At 39.2% G+C, this 20,446-nt stretch overlaps 2 long non-coding RNA genes across 2 annotated transcripts; both read right to left on the bottom strand.

The window, feature by feature from the left end:
• Positions 1-9,681: 9,681 nt before the first annotated feature.
• On the bottom strand, positions 9,682-11,499 carry LOC132633937 (uncharacterized). The gene is made up of 2 exons (XR_009579948.1): positions 11,005-11,499; positions 9,682-9,957 (listed from the first exon to the last, which is right to left on the bottom strand). It is a non-coding gene; the product is annotated as an uncharacterized LOC132633937 (long non-coding RNA).
• Positions 11,500-11,656: 157 nt separating this feature from the next.
• On the bottom strand, positions 11,657-16,045 carry LOC132633938 (uncharacterized). The gene is made up of 3 exons (XR_009579949.1): positions 15,815-16,045; positions 14,743-14,886; positions 11,657-12,357 (listed from the first exon to the last, which is right to left on the bottom strand). It is a non-coding gene; the product is annotated as an uncharacterized LOC132633938 (long non-coding RNA).
• Positions 16,046-20,446: the final 4,401 nt, after the last annotated feature.

Raw genomic sequence — 20,446 nt, 5'->3', positions numbered from 1 at the left:
TGTGTATATTATGGATATTTTGGTGTAATTTATACAACATGATTTCTGAATATCTGAGAATCCCATTCTGATAATAATCTGTCGTGCCTTCCCAATTAGGATATAGGCGCGTACTATGCATACTATCTGGATATTCTGATTTTGGCTCGCCGTTTGGCACCCTTCAATTTGATCGAGTCTGTATGTTGAGTCTGTAGGTAGGTGGTTTCTCATTTATCGATTCGTGTCTGTCTCAATGCATTCTTTCACTGCGACCCGGGCCAGGTTCTGTTATCGTGCATATTTCTCTGCATTGTTCACCGCGTCCCTCGGCGTACGGGCCGGGATCTGTATGTCTGTATGATATTATGATCTGTGTATGGGGATGGCGGCCAGGATGGCATATGATCTGATCTGATTCTGTCTGTCCACCGCGTCCCGTACTAAGAGGGCCGGGTTCTGTTACCGCGCCCCCAGACAGGGCCGGGATCTGTATGAATATATGCGTGTGCCATCTGTATTTATAAAACACACGCCTCTGTATGACTCTGTGCTACTCTGCATGCATAACTCTGTCCGATATACTTCTGTTTGTCCGTCTGTGTTACGGCTGAGTCTATATGTCCGTATGGATTCTGATTCTGTATGTCCGTATGGATTCTAATTCTGTATGTCTGTATGGGTTCTGATTCTGCTCGTCTGTCCGAACCACGACCCTGTTTATCTGTATAGAATACGATTCTGTATGTCTGTCTGAATCATGACTCTGTCCGTCAGTCTGATTTATAATTCTGTACGTTATATTTCTGTGACTCCGGTTCGGACTATGTTTATATCTGTTATGTATCTGCTTTACATACTCGGTACATTTTTCGTACTGACCCCCGTTCTTCGGGGGCTGCGCTACATGCCCGCAGGTACAGACGCACCAGGTGATACGCCGCCCGCGTAGGCTTCCGACTCTGCTATTTGAAGAGCTCCTTTGACTCGGAGCATATATTTTTGGTATATATCTTCTGTCTTCTGTACACTCTGTATGTATGGATATTCTGGGTACGGCGGGGCCCTGTCCCGTCATATGATTCTGTATGTCTATAGAGGCCTGTAGATAGATGTGTGGGTTTCGGGTTTCGTCTGTATGTTAGCCCTATCGGCTTATCTGTAAATGTCTGTATGTTCAGGTATATGTATATATATATATATATATGTATGTTTGCGCGCGTGCCGTATTTGTATCGGCCTACTTCTGTTTCAAAAAAAAAAATCCGTATGATTCGAAATCTGGTTGGGTAGGTACGTACGGGTACCCAGTTAGGGTACCAGTCGCGGCCCACGGGGTTGGGACGTGACAAAGTGGTATCAGAGCGGTTAGTCCTCGGTATGTCTACAGGCCGTGTCTAGTAGAGTCTTGTTTATCGATGTGTTGTGCACCACATCTATAAACAGGAAGCTACTGGGCATTTAGGATGTTACCCTTCTTTTAATTCTTAGATCGTGCGATAAAGCTGTATGATTAGGATGATTCTCCCTTACGAATTGCTGTATCTACAGCGGGGCTCCAAAGGAGCAGAAGTGTCGGTATTCGGGAAAATGTTTCTGACCCTCTCCTTGCAGGTTGTTGTAGGTTGGTGACGAATGAAGAGGACGACTTCCGACGATGAGGATGGGGGTGCCAAGAAGGCCCCCAGGTTGTCACCGGGGCCGAGTAGGCAGGGCCCCAGTTACTCGATCGAGACGGATCCTTCGGAGGATTCCCCGGAGGATAGCTACGATACGGATCCGTCGGAGGACCCATCTACGACTCCTCCAGAGTCTCCGAACCCTGGAGCAGAGGATCCCGTGGAGGATGGCTACGATACAGATATCTCGGAGGATTTGGCGATGACCCCTCCGGAGCTTCTTACCTCCGAGGAGGAGGATAGTCATGAGGCAGGCCCATCGGAGCATTCTTCTGGGATGACGCAGGAGGAGATTTTCAAGTATGCACCAGCTTTTGTTATTAGGGAGAACCTTGATAGCCCGGCCACCTCGGAGAGTGCTATGGATTTCTCCTGTTCTTGTCCTGGGTCACCACTGAGCCGGGATTTGTCTGATTGTTCATACCCCTCCGATTCGGATGCGGGTGATAATGGAGACCGGATAGGTAGGGAGCAGACAGACGTGGATGATAGTGGACATACCTCTCACGGCAGCTCCCCAGGTCAGACTCGATATTAATTATTTATAAGTGTATGAGTTTTTAGAACTTCCTATGTGTGTATGATATTTGTAAGACGTTGTTCTATGAAGACGACGGAAATTTAAAGGAATTAGAGACCTAGTGACCCAAGGCAAGGGCGACTGAGATGTCCCCACCGTCAGTGTGAGTCTAGAAATCCTGGATGAAAGTAAACAGGAAAGTGCCTCCGATGCTGTTTGAGTTGGGCACGTGTGGTAAGTGTCGACGACATTATAATTCTTATTTGAAGATATCAGCCCCGTGTGGCTGCGATACGACATGATATGATATGTATGTATGTGTATATGAGTTGGCCCTGTGAGGCATGATTGGTATTTCTGGTGTACAGGTTTTGGATAGTAAGAAATACAGAGGAAACTCTGCCCAAATTTTTCCAGGAATATGGAGGTAAACATGTAGATTAAGTACAAAAAGGTCCCGCGGTACTTGTCAGACTTTAGTTCCTTCTGTCGGTGGCCGGAGAACACCTCGCGGTGACATTATATCATATTCCACCGATTATTTAGAGGCGGAATTCGTGTGACGAAGACTTAAATCCGTGGGTTATCTGTAATCATATGTATATGTGTATGAAAGTGAATGTTTAAGATTCAGAAAGGCGACATGTTAGTGGTACGACTTAGCTGGGGGTGGGACCCGCTACAAAAAAATTTCCGAAAATTTGCTAAGACCCCGATTTACTCTAAAATTACGTGACAAAGGTCGTGAGGGGCAATCGACGAAATTATATTATCCCTAACGCGTCAAAATGCATGAAAGTTTCGGAGTTAAGCGTGCTCAGGCCAGAGCAGTTCTGAGATGGGTGACCCCCTGGGAAGGAATGCAAGGTTCTGCACAAGTGTAGGTATGATGGGGATAAATGAAAATTTGGGGTAATATAAAGGTAAAGGAGAATGTGTGGAGAAATTAGTGCCTTTACAATAACCACACAGTCCGACGCGGATTAAATGGGCAAAAAGCTAAGGGTGCGATACCACTCGGAAAATTTAGCGAATCTGGATAACAATCAGCGACGACCCGAATGTTGTCAGGGGATAGAAAACGCCCAATTACATCATAAGTTAGTCTGGTATGACGATAGTTGTAAAAGGAAAAAGAGTATGGATAGTAGGGAAGGAGAGAGATAAGTAGGGCGAGTAAGCAGAATCTTTGAAAAAGTCGATAAGCGACACCCAAGACGATTTGTATGATTGATTCTGAATATGTTTCTGTCTGACATATCTCTGTACGATTAACCCTGATTACGAATCTGTCTGACACACCTCTGTATGTCTGACTCCGGATATAAATCCGTCTGGTGTGCCTCTGTACGTCTAATCTCGACCGCACGTCTGATTCTAAGTACGATTCCGTATGATACATTTCTGTAAGCCTGATTCCGATTTCGAAATCCGTCCGATACCTTTCTATACATCTGACTCCTATCTCAGATCTGTCTGACATACTTCCGTATCTCTTCTTTTGATTACGAATCCACCCGCCATAGTTTAGCATGTCTGCTTCCGATTACGAATCCGTCCGATATGCTTCGACGCGTCCGGTCCTAGTCCTAAATCTGTTGGTAAGAAGTGTCTGGTATGAAGTGGGATTACGGAAATGCGGTAGGGATCTCAGGAGTATAACAAGAAACGATATGGACTATGATGTCTGGAAAGCGTTCGTCCGTCACGAGAAAATAGTTTATGGTCCAATAATTATGTGGGGTATGAGAAAATATATTATAATGGTATTTGAATCAGGGATGTGAGAAAAAAATTTACCCCATAATGATGGTAAAGAAGCCATGTCGGAAAGTCGGTAAAGGACGGCTATAAAGAGAACCCTCCCGAAGTAGTAAGATGTCCCATAAGATCAATTTAACATTCGAGGACGAATGTTTTAAAGGGGGGGAGGATGTTACATTCGACATTTTTGATCATTCGGAAAGTTCAAGATAAATTGACTTGTGATGAATAAGGCCACTATTGGACACTACTTGGTATGAATGTGTGAGTTATGAATTCAATGGGGTGGAATTACTAAAGGTGGCCAAGGGCAAAATTGGAATTTTGGAAACTTATTCCATGAATTACAAAAAAAAAATTAGCCAAAGTGGGCTCAATAAAATGAAATAAAGCAAGGCCCAAATGGGAGAGGCCCAACCGGCCACCACCTAGCCCGAGCCCAAGGATTTATTAATTTTCCATGTGACAAATCCATATGATGGATAAGTATAAAGAAGCTTCAAGAATAAGGAACCATGAACAAAAGAAAAAAAAAGAACAAGGGAGCAATTCGGGTTTGGAGAGAAAAAAGAAAGAAAAGAAAGAAAAATTTTTTGGAGCCAAATCTTTGCTTTAAAAATCCAAGTTTTGTGAGATTTGTACTAAGCACAAGATCCTCTTCAAGTTGGTATAAATATTGTGGCAAGAAAACATTTTCATCCTCCAAGTGAAGGGCTTGAAGAAAGGTGAGAATTTCATGCTTTTGTTGTGTTAAAAAAATGATATATGTATGTTGTAGTATGTGTGAATGAATGAAAAACATGGAAATTTTGTGTGTTGAAATTTAGGGTGTGTTGGCCGAGAATGTATATGCAATTGCATGATTTCAATGGCTTGAATTCTTGTGTAATTTAGTTGTAGTATGGTGGAAATTGTATTAGAAAGGAAAGTGGAATGAATTAGGGGAAGTTGGGAAATATAGCATGTTGGCCGTGTGGTACTATGTTGAGTATGGGATATGAATTTGATTTTGTTTGTATGCAAATTGTGTCATGGCTTTGTGAAGTAGATTGAAGGATAATGGTTAAAGCTAAAACGAAGAAGTTGTTGGTTAAGTTGTTGTCGGAGAGTATGTCGCTTTAGCCTAATGTCTTGAAATTGTGATTGATGATAATGAACTTGGAATATGAAAATGTGTTTATGAACTCGTATGTTGAAAGTTAGGAAAAGATCGGAAAAATGGTGATTTGATAGAAAGTTGAATGTTGTGTAGCTTATGAATATTATGTGAATATGGTATGGATGCCCCGAGGTATGTCGTAATGATCTTGATGGATAATGGATATGAAAATAATAAGTTTTGTTTGGAAATGCAAGTTTAAAACGAAAGATGATTCGTTGTGTCGAAAGAGGGCTAATAATGCCATAATGTATGATTTAGTGTCTATTGATGTCTGTTGTTGTTGGATGTTATCTCTGGGTTGTTGTGTTGATAAAGTAAGCCGAGCTAAGTCTCGGGGATGTCGTATATACAGAGGAAATGCTGTCGAAATTTCGGTAGGCAAGTATGTGTAAAGTTGGAATATTGAAAGAATGAAACTAACCAAATGGTAAACTTGACCATTTCCAGATTTTGGACGAAATTTGGAGTGACGCCAAGCGAGCATAAGGCGCCATCGAGGTATGTGAAGCACTTCTCTACGTTCCTAGGCATGTTCTGGATGTGGTAGGCTCGGTCGCGAGCCTTAAGTACGACTCCGTTCCCCGGAATTCGAGACGGAAAACCGCTCCAATTCCTTCAATTCAATTGAAATTATTTTATTGCAAATTGCCTTTAAAGTGAGATTTTGTACAAAACCTCCCCCAAACGGAGTCGGAACACTTCCAAACGATTATGGATGACCTCATAAGGTCTATTAGCGATAATCTACGTATGTAGCCTCGAGTTGGTCCGAGGCGGGCCCACAAGGCCCGATATCTCCGGTAAACTTTTAAATACTTCCACTTTGGGTCCGATTTTCTCTAAAAACTTCTGAACTATTATTTTGTGTATATTATGGCTATTTTGGTGTAATTTATACAACATGATTTCTGAATATCTGAGAATCCCATTCTGATAATAATCTGTCGTGCCTTCCCAATTAGGATATAGGCGCGTACTATGCATACTATCTGGATATTCTGATTTTGGCTCGCCGTTTGGCACCCTTCAATTTGATCGAGTCTGTATGTTGAGTCTGTAGGTAGGTGGTTTCTCATTTATCGATTCGTGTCTGTCTCAATGCATTCTTTCACTGCGACCCGGGCCAGGTTCTGTTATCGTGCATATTTCTCTGCATTGTTCACCGCGTCCCTCGGCGTACGGGCCGGGATCTGTATGTCTGTATGATATTATGATCTGTGTATGGGGATGGCGGCCAGGATGGCATATGATCTGATCTGATTCTGTCTGTCCACCGCGTCCCGTACTAAGAGGGCCGGGTTCTGTTACCGCGCCCCCAGACAGGGCCGGGATCTGTATGAATATATGCGTGTGCCATCTGTATTTATAAAACACACGCCTCTGTATGACTCTGTGCTACTCTGCATGCATAACTCTGTCCGATATACTTCTGTTTGTCCGTCTATGTTACGGCTGAGTCTATATGTCCGTATGGATTCTGATTCTGTATGTCCGTATGGATTCTAATTCTGTATGTCCGTATGGGTTCTGATTCTGCTCGTCTGTCCGAACCACGACCCTGTTTATCTGTATAGAATACGATTCTGTATGTCTGTCTGAATCATGACTCTGTCCGTCAGTCTGATTTATAATTCTGTACGTTATATTTCTGTGACTCCGGTTCGGACTATGTTTATATCTGTTATGTATCTGCTTTACATACTCGGTACATTTTTCGTACTGACCCCCGTTCTTCGGGGGCTGCGCTACATGCCCGCAGGTACAGACGCACCAGGTGATACGCCGCCCGCGTAGGCTTCCGACTCTGCTATTTGAAGAGCTCCTTTGACTCGGAGCATATATTTTTGGTATATATCTTCTGTCTTCTGTACACTCTGTATGTATGGATATTCTGGGTATGGCGGGGCCCTGTCCCGTCATATGATTCTGTATGTCTGTAGAGGCCTGTAGATAGATGTGTGGGTTTCGGGTTTCGTCTGTATGTTAGCCCTATCGGCTTATCTGTAAATGTCTGTATGTTCAGGTATATGTATATATATATATGTATGTTTGCGCGCGTGCCGTATTTGTATCGGCCTACTTCTGTTTCAAAAAAAAAAATCCGTATGATTCGAAATCTGGTTGGGTAGGTACGTACGGGTACCCAGTTAGGGTACCAGTCGCGGCCCACGGGGTTGGGACGTGACAGAAATGAAAAGGAGAGTAAAGACAACGACGTGGAATTACCACCTCGAGAGGCAAGGGCAAGAACAAATATTATGGGAATGGTTACTTAGAGATCTGGAATGCGTTATAATAAACCGACGGGATCGACCAATGAAGGAGGCATGTGTAGGGCATAATTCAGTAAAAGAACGTTTAAGGAAGTATTGGAAGTGCAGAATTAGTTTAACATTCGAGGACGAATGTTCCAAAGGGGGGAAGGATGTTACACCTCAGAAAATTTCGTGTTACTAAGGCTACAGACGGCTTAATGTGAGCTCGAGGAGGAGAAAATATCACAAGTATAAAGAATGAAATTCCACTGTAGTAGCATGAGTATGATATTTGGCATTCGTACAATATGATTGAAATAATACGTTAAAAGATATATAGCCTCGTAACCGTAAGAAGAGGTGGAGCCCACATGACGGGATTTTTATAAAGGACATATGATAAGTTATATGGACAATATATGTGAAGTTAAACACAACTCAAGAAGGACCCTTGAGCCAAATCCAAGTGTAAGCCCTCCAAAAAGATTTTTTTAAGTTACGTTTTCGTGTGATCTGACTTCGGGAGGCCATAACCCCATCATTATTTGGGAATTTGAGAAAACTCCAAAAATGAAAGTTGTAGATAATTGAAATACCTTTCCAACCATAGGTTGTGGGACTGTATCTGATATCGGGATAAAGAGTTATGGACATTTTAAGGCAGAAAGGTCAAGCCGGGCAGTGAAATGGGCCCAACACGATTCCAATCCGGGTCAGGCCCATTTCCCTTGTTATTTAAGGGAGGTTTCAGCCTTCTCCTCCTCATTTTCAGACCAAAAAGACCCATAAAATTCTAGAGAGAGAGAGAGGGAGGAAAGCCTTAGAGAGAAAAACCAAGTGTTGATCAAAATCCGAGCCCGAATCCCGAAGCTCATGCAGAGAAAAGTGTTGTACGTTGCGTTGCCTTCAATTTGAGCTAAATATCAGCCAATAATAAGATTGTTGACGTGGTTGATGCATACATAAGGTAATATTAAGGTCCCTTTTTCATTGTTAATAAGTTTATTTAGAGTTTTAACGGATTAGAACGGAGAAAATAGGGTTATAAATTCGTTTGTTGTTTTATTGAGATTTATGGATCGGGGGCTGTTTTAGTTGGACTAAATGGATGGAATTAGTTGGGTTATGATGTATAATAATTGTTGATGTTGTTGACAAGTTGCTGTTCTTGAATTTGGGAGAATAAAGTGTATGAAGATATCATATACAAAGCGTATACCGAGCTGTTTTTATATGATTTTCGTGGCTGTTTTGTGACAATATTTTGGGGCTGTTTGGTTGTTGTTATGAATGGTTTTGTGGGTTGGAATATCATGGGATTGGCTGTAGTTGTTGTTGTTGGTGTTGTGTTTGTAGTTATACGAAAATAAAGAAGTGTATACAAGCATTGGTATACGAATGTATATTGGGCTGTTTTGGAAGTTATTTAAGAATGGATTTAATTCTAGTTTGATATGAAATTGTTGGTGTTGTTGTTGTTGGTATTTTGATTGATGTTTGCCTAAATTGGAATCTCGAGGATTGTTAAGTTTTTAGGGGAAATGCTGCCCGAATTTCGTTAAGTTTCATTCGTACTTGGATTGGTTAGTAAGTGATGTGGATGATCTATGTGTGGCTTATGTTATCTTAATTTTAGACCTACGAGCTTGAGAAGTAGACGTTGGACATTTAAATAAGCATTAAAGGTATGTAAAGCTAACCCTTCTTTCTTTTTGGCATGATCTTTATGAAACAAACAGACGACGTATATATATGACTCCAAAGAAGCTCCTACTCTTAGAGCCAATAGGATGGCTAATGTTCTTGACTTCCATAAGCTATTTCATTATGTCTTGATACGTGTATATGATTCCAGAAGTTCTATTTCAGTATAATCCGTAGTGACATTCGAAAGGTACTTGATATGACTATCGTCTAACACTACAAGAAAACTGGCTTTTAACGACGGGAAAAATGGTCCCTAAAAGCATAAATCTGGTCCCTATTAGTCAATAGCGACCAGAAAAATCTGGTCGCCACCAGTCGCAATAGGATCCGCCGCTAAAGATCAATAAGGATGAGATAAAAATACTGGTCCTAAAAGTGTTTTAACGATGGGATAAATACTAATCCCTAATACACTTTTAGGGACCACACTTCTTCTCCTTAAAACTTTGAGTGGCAAACTTTTATTAGTCCTAGAATGTCTTTGAGACGAGATATCTGGTCCTTAAGAGTATCAGTACGTGAGAGTTGCCGGTCCCAAAAGGTCTATGTTCAATTCCAAGGTACGCATTTTAATAGACCTTAAAATGTGATACATAAATAAATAGATGTTCGATCCTGTCATATTTGTGGATGCATATAAACAAAAATAAGCAATAATATCCCGCTGTTAGTCTTTAATTAGTTACAAATAATGGATTAACATCCGACTAGTGGCACTGTATAACCATGATATATAAGTGACACAGCTGTATACCCACCCCTTGGGGGAAAACAAACATCCGAATATAATTTCTGATCTAATAATCCTAGTAACATGATAAACAAATCGTCGGCTTGTTTGAAGTCTTCAAACCTAGCACATATTGTCTTGTAAACTGTAGTCTCCAAATCCTGTAAAAAGCATAAAATAATTTTTGTTTAGGAAAACTAAAAAAATCGATATTTTGCTATTTATTCAAGTCTGATAGCAGTAACCTAACATTCCAACATAATCAACACCAGGCAAATTCTAATAGATTTTGACAAGAGAGGCACTTGTGATGAACATATATACTGGCCAATTTCCTCACTCCACATTACTTCACATCAGTTAAGCTTGTATCAATTATAATGTGCTCTCAAACAAGAGTGTGTGGGCTTATGAGATGAAGGAGGCAAAATCTCAACGAGTATCCGAAAAGATAGCTACAACTGAAGAAAATTCTATTTTCTTAGTAAGCGCCTAATATACTTGGTTTGAACTTGATCGACAATGGAAAACTACAAGAGACAAAATTACAGCAGTGAAACAGTACAACAGACCTCAAGAAGTTACACAAGCATCGGATTTGTACAAGTATGCTCCCTGTAGTTTAGCTTTCAAATAACTAAGTCAAAAGTTGATATAGGTAATAACAAGAACATATTTTAAAAGTCAAGTTGAATAGAACATTATTTGAGATAAATCGCACTAGAAAGTACTACACCAGATATAAGAACTCACTATTGGAGCAGTAACAGGATTTAAATGGAAACAATACAAAATCAGTTAGAAATATTATTTTCAACTCAAGCTCTTTCTTATAGTAGATTATAACAGATGTATGTTTAACTCAAATATGTCGGAACACCGCCAATATTTTTTAAATTGATTGGCTACAAGATAATCCTGATTTTTAAATTTACTAAATCGAAAATATTATAACATTAAAAAACGTATGTATCCAATTCACATTTAGTAGAGAATGGCTGTTTTTCTCTTTAAATCAAAGAAACTCCATGTTTAACCTTTAGTTCATTGACTCATTTTTTAAATAAGTTAGAGTTTCTTTAGTTCTTTAACTCATTCTTGACTATTGTATAATTATTAATATCATTCAACATTTGATGTCATCTCTGACGCAAGAAAACTAAGAATCTTCAAAGGAGAAGAAGTGTTTCATGAGAAAATTCATATACCTGGAATATGAAGGAGAGTGTTTTGCCACAAGGAGCTGAGAGTGTTTAGCCGCAAGGAGCTGAGAAATTGATAGTAATGAATTAGAGTTATTGGGGTTATGACTATCTAATCAAATACAAGAAACTGAAACCAATGAGATATCCGGGCATTAAGGTGTAATCATTTGGATTGTTAAATACTATCCATGCAAAACACTAAACAAGTAAACATTTATCTTGGAATTGAATATTGTTTTGAAAAGAACTAGAAAGAATATAAATTGTTGTAGTGGAGCACCAAAACTATGATCAATTAAATGTATATACAGAGATAGCAACTAGTCTGGTGTTAAATCTTTTTACTAAAATAAATGGTGTTATCACTTTATTTGACTATCAACTCCTTAATATGCATGGCATAAAGTTAAGTACCATAAAAATCTACTGAAAAAATATCAATCTCTACTAATATAGGAGGATCAACTTCACGTGAACAATAACTTCTTGAATTCTCAAGACTTGTAAAAACACTAGAGCAACTCAAGTAAATAGAGGCGAGTTTCGATTCAAAGAGGAGAATTTAGTGTTCCTTACCAATCCTCAAAACCTACAGAAACACATGTCTATAATGCATTAAACTAAAGTATATAATCACTGCCCCCATCATCTCAAATATGCATTTAGAACAAATTCAATGTTGAGTTTGTAAATTGATACTCAAATGTCTAATTCCCGGAAGGAGTTAAATAAGTCTATTTACAGCAAATAGGCTGCTGAGTTAATGTGGAGACATTAGCATATATCATCCTCCTTTTCTATTTTTATGGAGCAAAGACGTAACAAGGTGTACAACATTCAAGCCTTCCAATAGGAACTTCAAGAAATCCCAATTCTATTTTCTAATTTTTTATTAAACAGAGCGTCACTTTATCTAAACATAGCCACTATAATGTCATTATATCAATTTTCGCTTGAGAAATAATCCAGGTCTAGCAATGAACATAATGAATTTTTTTGGAAAGTAAGATAATATTATTAATGAGAAACAACACCAAGTAGATGCATGTATAAACAACACAACCACAGTCCCTTAACAATTTCATGAGCTGAGAAAATAGAAAAACTATGTGTCATAATGTTAAAAATTTAGTCAAAAAGCCAAAATAAATACAATTGTTTATACTTATGACACCATGAGATACAATCCTACAAAAACAAGCTACTTACATGAGCTTTACTCTTCCATATGCTTACATGAGCTTTACTCATCCATATGGATTTCAATGGCCAAAGATCTGGCTGGGTAGTACCATTAGAGTGAGTTGTAGGAACACTTGACCGAAAATACCCCATCACCTTACGCTGCTACTTCCACTTTTAAAGAATTAGAGGCAGCATTAAATCCATGCCACAGACTTGAATTCAAAATCTTTCAAGGGACGGAAAGATTAAATAACAGAAGTTTAATGTTGGTGCTTAATTCTTAACCACACATGATTTTGAGATCCATAATCAGTGTCACTTCATATTAAACTAAACTGTTTGATATCCAAAAAGTCAGCCATGAGCAAATTTTTGTGATGGCTAGCACATGGCAGAGTTGTAAAAAATATACTTTTTGTGTTTCAAAATTACAAAATAAATGGCATTTCAAAATAATGTTAAAAACCGATAATTTTCTTGCAGGCTGTACTGTCATTCAGTCAAGTACAGTAAACAATTAAGATCAATGAAACAACAATCCATCACATTCTACTTATCCAAACAAATAAACAAAAACCATCACACTCTAGAGAATGGAGAATGGAGAGTTTGTGTTATCCTCTATAAACTGAATTTCAATAAAGTTCCTTACTAGCAGCAATAGAGAATGGAGAGTTTGTTCGTGTACGAATAGTCCACCTGAATGGGAAGCCCTGAGTGCTCACATTGAAGCAAGATTTGCACTACAGGCCAACATGGGAACTGAGGTTTGATTCTAAAACTGCAATATGATGACACAAAGTAATCAAATCATTGGATTCTGGTGTTATGTAAACTGTTTCAGCTGATTGTTCAAAGTATTTACCAAATCTGTAGTTAGTACATTGTGGGTATTTGAAGTTGTCATGTATCACTATACGAGAATCATAATGAACTGAAGGTACATCGATTTGATGCCTATATATTGTTACAAATTATCTGATCATTTTATCAACAAAAGCAAAATTGTAGAAACTTTTCAGTAACATAAAAGTCATAGGCTCGGTATCTTTAATATATGCGCTAGACAACCTGATTTAATAAAGGTCAAATCAAGAAAATGAAGTAGACTAAATCTAACAGGATTTCTCCAAAAAAAAAAAAAAACTTCTAATAAGACATTTCATTTTATCATATAAGATTTGATTCTACTCTAAAAGTTTCACAAATAGATACTAGTAAATGTAAGATTTCAATCATCAATGCGTATGTTGTATTAACGAACCTGCTATGAAACTAGAATTTTTTTCTCTACAAATGTGTATATCCCCGTATGGTATTCGGTATTTACCATTCAAGAAAATTTGCGACCCCATAATCCTACCATAGTCTAGCAATGGGAGTTCCTACCTGTAATCCTCATTTTCAATTGTCATCTTAATAACAGGAGTGGAGCAATGACTGCAATGGTAAGTTCGCTGCAGGGGAATCTAATTATGGAAATAACGACAGTTTGATCATATATATATATATATATACGATTAATCGGAGAAAGCATACGAGGTTTATTAATTATACCTTGAGTAAACCAGAAGAGATTAGTGAATCAACATCAATAAATAAGCATATTTTTAGGATCACTTTTTTCTTTGGGAAAAGCTCTAAGACAGAGGACACACATGCACCTCCAACACTGTGACCTCCCAAAATTTTAATCAGTAGATGCCAGTTCCCTGGAGATATTAGTTCACTATTTGGATTGTTTGGTCTTAACTATCTTTGGGCTTTCTTAGAATAAACCTGATTTCTCTTTTTGCTTTGCTAGTGATAATAAGTGATGTTATTTAATAAATAATTCGGTATTCAGGATATTCCGAATACCAAACGGGACTAATGTCTCCTATCGAATTCGAACCCGAATATCATAATTCTAAAATTTTACTCCCAGATACCGAATTACCGAAATGCGTTGTTCAGTACAGTAATTCTGTTATCAGTAATTTGTGCCCGGTCCTATGCATAAGATAGCAGGCAATAAAAAGATACACAGAGGCAGGGAAGAGTCTTAAGAAGGGCAGTGAGATGAACTAGATTTTGGGAGGATACATAAGATTATAGAAGAGGATAAAGTTGCAGTTCTCTCCTCCACTATGAACTCGTCTCTTTCTCTAAATTTTCGGTCTTTATTTGAAATAGGAAATTATAATTAGAGGAAAGGGGCAAGGCAAAACAACCATCCAAACTAAAGTTATTTAGTTTAGAGAACTCTAAAGAAAATTGATATAGACCAATAAGATTTTTCAACATTTTCACAAAAGAGCATAGATTGGTAATGCCATGAACTGAAGTACACACTACATAATTTTCTCTTTTTCAACACTACAATGAATTTCTTGCTAAGATAGGTACTACATATCATTTAATTTAATTAATAGATAATGACTCATATTCGACTTTCCAAATCATCAAACCCATACAAAAAGAAACAACACTTGCTACAGGATAAGAGTAACAGAGATCAAAGAAGCACCCTCTAATCATGCAAGATGGACAAAAGAAATAAGAGTAGAGAAATACCTGACAAAATCAAAAATCACCGAGGTAGAAGCTAGAGCTTAGCACACAGAGCATCAAAGTTCATGGCTTGTTGCTATAAATCGAAGTGGTCTATCAATTGATATCCCATCCATAATATTGTAGCTAAATTCCTCAGCTAGTAGCCTAGTATACAAAATCAACTGTCAGATAATTCAAAATTATCACTTGGTTCGTTTCCTTTGACATTACAGAAGAAATAAATCAGTTTTCCATCATAAAATATAAATACACAAATGTTTGAGGCTTGACGAAGAGCATCACTTAAGTTTGATAATGTCTTAACTCAAAGTAACTTCCAAAAAAACCATGACTTCCAAAGTTAATCCAAAGGTAAAGGAATATTTACATCTGTAAGAGAATTTCCTAACTGAATTTTCACCTTAAATACATTGAAGGAACAATTTGTTCTTCTCCAGTTTGTTCACAAAGTAAGGTCATAGCTAGTGTATTATTGAAGTTGTAGCAGTACTAACAAATAACTAAGTAAACGAACATCGGTTCCTACAAAACATATGATTGAGTAGCTAGACAAATCACATCATTTACACAAAGCCTAAATCTATCACCTGAAAACCTCAGAATAACTCACTAATTATGTACCACAGTAATCGAAACATGAATTACAAAGCTAAAAATCATAATTAAAGCCATCCAATTGAGCAGGAAGATATATAATTAACCAAATAATAATAGGGTAGGAAAATAATGATATTTTTCAGACCAACCCAAAAGAATGGAACACACAATCATTCTCAACAAGTAAAAGATGGACATAGAACGAAGAGGACTTCACCAAATCATGCCACTAAATGGCACATATATATATAGCATTATATGAATCTAAATCCCTAAATATATATTTTGTACTGCAGATGTAACCAAATACACATGAACCCGTCAATGTTCTATCACAAATTCACTGATAATCAGAAAATAGATTGAAGACAAAATAATCATACAGTGCAAACACAACACTTAACATACTCCAATTAAAAGAGAAAGGAAGGACCTTAATGGCGTGGAAATGATGAAAATAGCTTTAAAAAATTACCAAGCATTGACAGTCTCCAGGAAATTAATTTTGGTATGCAAGATAGGATCTCGGGCAGTTCTAGGGCACACGGTCAAGTGTTTACACCGGAGAACATGGATAGGTCAGAAACTCACATTTCGCTAATAGAAACCAAGTTTGCCGGTGATGGGTTTTCTGCTAGGTCCAGAAACAACGAAAGGCTACAACCATGGAGATGAAGAGAATAGAGGGAAGACCTACCAAAAGGACCGCCGGTGATTGTTCTGAATAGACTTCTACATTTCTCAAATGAAATTAGGGCTAGGCATTTTGAGGGATGGAGGGTTTATGTTTTTGAGAGAATGATTTTGTAGTTTCTCACTTTATTATTCATTCTTTTCAGGAGTTAAATAAATTTTGTATGGTGTTCAGTCCAACTCATTTAGAGTGTTTGGGACCAGTTATTAAAAAATTTAGGACCATATTTTGTCCCTTCCTCAATTGAAAGGGTATTAGGGACGAAAAGAAAAGCTGGTCCGTATAGGTATATTTTCTGGGACCAGATTTTTGACTTGCCGCTAAAGGTTGGTCGCTGATAAGGATTTTTCTTGTAGTGTAAATTTTCAAATGATGGTTCATTTTGATTATTTTATTGAGTCTCAGATATGATTTAATTTGAATATGGTTTCTCACTACTCTACTCGTGTATGCCTCAATACATCTTTCAATGAGTCCCGGGCCAGGATACGTTCTCGTGCACAGTTTCACTGCATTGTTCACCGAGTCCCTCACTAGAGGGCCAGGATACGGTATATATATATATATATATATATATATATATATATATATATATATATGATGATGTGATGGTGTGATGATGTGATGATATGATGATTTGATTATGGCGCCGAGGATGGTATGTGGCGACCTTATTCACTGAGTCCCATAATGGGCCGGATATGATATATGATATTGATATGCATGATTTTCATTTCATAAGGCAAGTGTATTGATATTTTAAAAGTCATACTTGTTTCCGGTAATCTCTATTTCAGTTATGATCCTCTTTATTGTATTTCATGCTTTATATACTCAGTACATATCTCGTACTGACCCCCTTTCTTCGGGGGGCTGCATTTCATGCCCGCAGGCACAGATAGTCGGTTTGGTGAATCTTCAGCATAGGACTTCCACTTAGCTGTCTTGGAGAGCTCTGTTGTTCCGGAGCCTACACTTTTGGTACAAATCTTATGATGTACGTATATGTTTACCCAGGGGTACGGCAGGGCCCTGTCCCGTCATATTTCGCTATCGATACTTTTAGAGGTCTGTAGACATGTGTGTGGGTTGTGTATAAGTTTGTTCAGCTGTGTCTATACGATGTGCTATGGATATGTTCGTATGTAGCGGCAGCCTTGTCGGCTTGCACATGATATTGATATGTAGTGGCAGCCTTGTCGGCTTGCATATCATTTTATGATTTGATCAGTTGTGACTCCTCAGGAGACAGTTATCTGGACATATATATATGATGACGTTATGAACCTTCGAAGTTCTTTTGCAGGTTTCCATATTGTTCATAGTTTCAATTTGGCTATATCTAACAGGTATGTATATGAGTGTCCAGCTCGGCACTAGTCATGGCCCATGGGGTTGGGTCATGACATATTATTTCTTTTATAATTGACAGTCAGTTATTGGTTTCTCCTTATTTGATGCTTTGTTTATCTCATTGACGTATTGTTATTACTTATGCCTCTCATACTCAGTATAATGTTCGTACTGACGTTCGTTTTCTTTGGACACTATGTTCATGCCCACAGGTAGACAGGGAGGTTATCCAGACTCGTAGGAGCTATTAGCTTGCTTGAGAGCACTCCATTGTTCCGGAGGTGCCTTTGACTATTCTTTTGTGTATGTATGTATATTTTGGGCACGACGGGGTCCTGTCCCATCCCTACCTCTAGCACTTTAGTAGAGGCTCATAGATACGCATGTGTGGGTAATATGGTCTCACGATGCTACTATTGTGTATGTATTATTATTTTGATAGCCAAAGTGCTTATGTATATAAAAGTAATTATGTTTCCAAACGAAAAATGATTTTTCCATGATTTGAGTATGAATTTGATAAAAGAACGCTTAATGAGTATGATGAGTAATAGAATGAGTAGTGCTCGGTGGTAAGCCCCGGGTACCCGTCACGGCCCCTAGTCGGGTCGTGACAATAATTTAGTACGGACATAATTTTAAGTTTTTAAATAAGGGACCCAAGTTCATTATTTTCATTTTCCATCTTCTTATTTTCTCTCCACACCTCAAGAACCCTCTAGAACTCTCTCCACTCTTCATCTACAAGAACCTAAGAGAGATTGGTGATCAACTTCATCAAACCAACAAAAATTAAGTGTAAGAAACACATTAAAGTTCATCCAAGCGAAGAAATTCCAATGGAAGTGAACTAGGGTTTTGGTGCAAGAGAAGTATTTCCACTCAAGGTGTCACACCTCGACCTCGCTGGGGTGTGATGGGCACCCGACCCTTACTTAGGGCCGAGCGAACCCTCAGACTCTCGCTGCACATAAAATCACGTCAACTCTTTTTTTTTTCTTTAAAACAAATAATAAAGTACATAGCAAAACTTTTCTTTCAGAAATATTCTTTCTCGTGGCTTTCAAGCCGAACAAATTTGTGATCATACAAAATTCATTACGTACACAGACCGACAACCAATACCCACGACACTGTCTGCAAAGTCTCTAGTAAGATCCCAAAAGCATAACATACAAAATCTGACTCGGCAGCACTCCGGGAACAAATGGAGCTTGCCATCTGCACTGGAACATCTTCCATCTGTCCTCAACTCAACTTGGAGTACCTGCGCGGCATGAAACGCAGCCCCCGAAGAACAGGGGGTCAGTACGGAAATGTACCGAGTATGTAAAGCGGAAATATAACAATATAAGCAAAACCGAGCCAGAAGTATAGAAATAGAACAGGTAGTATCGGATCCGAGTCCGAAACGGAAATACAGAGTGTGTGGCCAGGACCACGATATATATCATAAGAACGGGGTGTAGCCGTCTGAATCGTGATATGAAACAGAGGTACAAAGCCTAACTGGTAGGATCATCGTGCGGATCGGGGCACAGAGTGCGACTGACATACCCGCAACCGAAGCTAGGGGTGTAGAACTATAGCCGACTGAAGCAAAGTCCGGCTCAATCATGCAGAAGCAACACCAACAGAATCATTCTCCGAATCCGCTGTCCAGAAATGTAACAGGCAGAACCATGCATGCAGAATCATAACTTACACAAGCACAGGTAGTATACATTTACCTCAGGTTTCGGCCCTTTAGTGAGGGGCGCAATGGACAGTGCACTGGGGTGTGCACGAATAACTAGGTAGGCACAGGGTCGCCTCTAGTGCACAAGTCATACCCAAGAGGTTCCAGCAGGCAAATACGGCAGTTAGAATGTCAAAATGCTTTACTTTCTTTTGAAAAACATTTTTGTTTCACACATATAAAAGAATCAACGCACAATTTCCGCGGCCATAAGTCCAGCGGTCGCTACCACGCATACCGCGGCCAAGTACCCAACGGTCACTATCACACGTACCGTGGCCAAGGGTCCAGCGGTTATAATCACACATACCGCGACCAAAAGTCCAGCGGTTACAATCACACATACCGCGGTCGAGGGTCCAGCAGTCAGAATCACACATTTGACATACCGCGGTCAAGGGTCCAGCGGTCACAATCACACATTTGACATACCGCGGTCAAGGGTCCAGCGGTCTATGTCAGGCACAATCACAAGTGCGGCAGACGCGGTCAAGGGTCCAGCAGTCAATGCCACACGTCCGGCATGACGCGGTCAAGGGTCCAGCTGTCAATGTCGGACACGCTGCGGTCGAGGGTCCAGCGGCCAATATTACATATGCGCATATTCACATAACCGGCCCGGGACTCGGTGAAACAGAAAACAACCATACAGGATACCAAATCACTACTTCCCAAACATAAATCACACGTGCCAGGATCATGCATCACACAAGATTCAGGTATGCCAAAATCGTATATCAGAAAATACAGAAGATAAGTAGTTTATCCAACTTATCAGGGTAAGGTTTTCAAAACGTTTTAGATGTCAAAAACATTTTATAACGCTCATGAAGGTGGTCGTAACACCTATCGTATAGTAAACAGCATAATAACCAGGAGTTACCTGCGAACTCCGGACAAAAGTACATTGGCTAAAGCCATACAACACATATCAGGGTTTCTGTCCCCGCAGTTGGTTCAATAATAATTAAAATCCGTCTCAGGATAGATAAAATATCTCCCGTTTAGTAGTCGGGACTATAGCCATAAGTCCCTAGACTTGTCGCACCGAAGTGAGACAAACAAAACCATAGGAGGGGCGCCGGGGGTAACGGGCCCACCTCGGGTCAAGTCGGGGTGGCGGACATGAATCACGCCCATTAGACTCTACGGAGTCATCCAGGAAAGTTTCGGAGTGATTGGATTACATTTGTGAAAGTTATGGAGGTTTAACCACTTTTTTTTCAACAAAAGCACCGTTTGAAGTTCAATTGAATTGAATGAATAGTACCAAGAAATCAATCTCGGTTTCCGATGAGCAGAATTGCCCCCGAGGCTAAAAT

The sequence above is a fragment of the Lycium barbarum genome, chromosome 3 (genome assembly GCF_019175385.1).
Source record: "Lycium barbarum isolate Lr01 chromosome 3, ASM1917538v2, whole genome shotgun sequence".
Classification (NCBI taxonomy): Eukaryota; Viridiplantae; Streptophyta; class Magnoliopsida; order Solanales; family Solanaceae; genus Lycium; species Lycium barbarum.
Note: the sequence above shows the minus strand (reverse complement) of the source record. Positions and strands in the feature narration are given on the sequence as shown.